At 46.5% G+C, this 2503-nt stretch overlaps 1 protein-coding gene across 2 annotated transcripts in view; it reads right to left on the bottom strand.

Annotated features, from left to right (window-relative positions):
- Nucleotides 1-2168, bottom strand: part of MTSS1 (MTSS I-BAR domain containing 1) — a 31807-nt gene extending 29639 nt beyond the window's left edge. For both annotated transcript variants that reach the window (XM_019643436.1, XM_019643437.1), the window contains exon 1: nt 2098-2168. The gene's annotated coding sequence lies outside the window, so the exon portion shown is untranslated. The remainder of the gene's footprint in view (nt 1-2097) is intronic.
- Nucleotides 2169-2503: the final 335 nt, after the last annotated feature.

The following is a 2503-nucleotide window of genomic DNA, read 5'->3' as shown; positions in this document are numbered from 1 at the left end:
GGATCTGAACCGGGGCCCTCTGGCGTCCCAAGCCAGTTCTTAACCATCGCGCCACTCGGCCAGCCCGATTCCCTCCTTTTCTGATCAGGGTTAACTTGCAATTCCCTCCCTTACACACGCTTTCTCCAGCCATCAATGTGGCTCATGCCTTCACTTTTTCCAGGTCACTGTTCAGGCCGTTCTTCTGAATAGAGTCACTCCCTAATTAAGCACCCATCGGGCCAACCATCCCTAATTCCGTGGGTTTCACACCTTGTGTCGTTTATCACCGCCTGATGTTGTATCAAGTTAATTCAGTGCCTAGAGGGTAAGCTCCATAGAGTGGGACATGGTCCTATTCACCACTATGTCCCATATACCTAAGGCAGTGCCTGGCATATAGTAGGTGCTCAATAAACAGTGGCTGTTGAATTGACGTCTCCTCATAACAAACAGGGTGAGAGGCACCACACGACTGGCCTGAGACAAGCAAGATGGCGTGTGTGTGAGGAGGTACCGTGTGAGTTGTGGGGCACAGTCCAGATGTGAGTCGGATGGAGGGAAGCTAGATTTTATCATCTGCTGCACCAGCTTCTTTCTGCTGTAACTACGTGGATGTTTCATTCGTTTTTACAAAAACCCTTTAGAGATTATTATCCCCATTTTAGAGGGGGCTGAGACCCTAGTCAACATTACAGCATGTAAGTGGCCAGCCCAGGATTTGAACCCAGGCCTGACTATCTCCATCACTAGGTGTTTCCCACTATGTTCTGTCGTCTCCCACTATGCTCTGCTGCCTCCCGCGGTGGCCCTGCCAGGAGTGTCACAGGTATATCACTTTAGCAGCCACTCGCACAACTTGCGATCCAGAAAGCAGAATGGTGCGAAACTGCTGAGTTACGCTGATTGGCTAGGAAGCATGCCCGTGCTCATTTGAACACAGGTGACTAAATCCCTGTGCCAACCATTTCGACCCACTCTGGATGCTGGTAAAACAGACAAGTGGCTGGCAGCGTGGAGGGCGCTATGAGCTACCACTGTCACCGCGGTGGGTCTAGAGGGAGCGCCCAGATAACAGGATGGCAGTGGATGCCTCACTCTCCAACACAGCTCCTCTTGCAAAGGCTCCTTTAGGGCATGGGGACCCAAGGGCCTCAGCAGAATGCACTGCCCCTCACAGTGAAAGACGGGGAAGACAGGCACACAGGAGCCCAGAGACGATCCTAAAGCAGGGGTGCAGGCTCCGCGAAGGCAGGGACCCAACCGTCTGCTTGTCCACTCTATCCCTGGAGCCCAGACCAGTGCTTGGCACATAGCAGAGGCCCCAAATACCTGCTCATTGAGTGAGGGGAGCGATGGGCTGTGACGACAGGTGGGTGGTGATGGGGAAAGCAGTGTCACTTAANCCCCAATAAAAATCTTTAAAAAAAAAAAAAAGAAAGAGTTCCTACATTTTAGGTCTTCGCAGAATGTTAAAAATGTTTGCCAAGTGGATGTAGCTAGAGCTTTCTCTTCAAACTCCCAGACCACGTGGGAAGAGCAAAGCTGGGCCACGGATCTGACAGTGAACTGGTTTGCGAGTGACAATAAGCAAGGAGGCGGGAGGAGGGGCATCTTGCACAGGTCTGGTTTTCCTCATTAAGCACCCACCCTCATGAACACCATGAAACATCTCCCCACTGCAGCCATTTCTAACATTCTCGCAAGACTTGATAAAGGGTTTCGAAGATTATAGGCTGTGAAAGATGGAGGAGAAAATGACATAATTTCTGTAATAATTACAATAGAACATTTGCATAAAGGCTTTTGTGCATGATCCCAAGGCTTCCAAGAAATTTATAGGTTTCATTATAATGCACACTAAGCATGGCAACTGTCAAATTTTGGAGACAAAGGTGGGGGAGGAAACAAGTCAAGTACAACTCTGCAAGGGCCTCAAATTAATAGATAGTCTGCATTTGAGAACTTTAACTCAGATGGGTTCTATTTGCTCCTATCTGCTCTACCGAGCCGGCAGACATAAGGAAACCTGAATTGAATACTCTGCTTCAAAGATAAATCAAGTACGTGCTCCTTTTCCCAAAGTAAAACTATTAACCACAGAATTTGTTGAGTTACCTTTTTTTGCTTTCTTCTGCAGTTTCAGGGTATCTGAAGACTTCTTTTTTATCTCTTGGCGAGCTTTTTTATATTCTAAGAGAAAGCAGAATATTGAATCATTTTACAACTTTGCTCCACAGAAAATATTTTTGGAACGGCCATTACCTTCATCACAGAAAGCATACACTATGACAAATAATACACAGCTTTATCGGAATACTATGATAACACCATGATGACATTTTAGAGCAGAGGTGCGAGAAATGGGAAAAACAACAAAATGTGCTATGGTCTTTCCCTACTCATTCATACCAGCATTGAGGAAAGATGTGATTTGGGAACATTTTATTAAAAATGAAAAATTCGCAACTCAAAATTCTCCGCTCAAGCATCAGGAAATATTTTCAATGTTATTTACTTCCCC

The sequence above is a fragment of the Hipposideros armiger genome, unplaced genomic scaffold, assembly GCF_001890085.2.
Source record: "Hipposideros armiger isolate ML-2016 unplaced genomic scaffold, ASM189008v1 scaffold_78, whole genome shotgun sequence".
Taxonomy (NCBI): Eukaryota; Metazoa; Chordata; class Mammalia; order Chiroptera; family Hipposideridae; genus Hipposideros; species Hipposideros armiger.
Note: the sequence above shows the minus strand (reverse complement) of the source record. Positions and strands in the feature narration are given on the sequence as shown.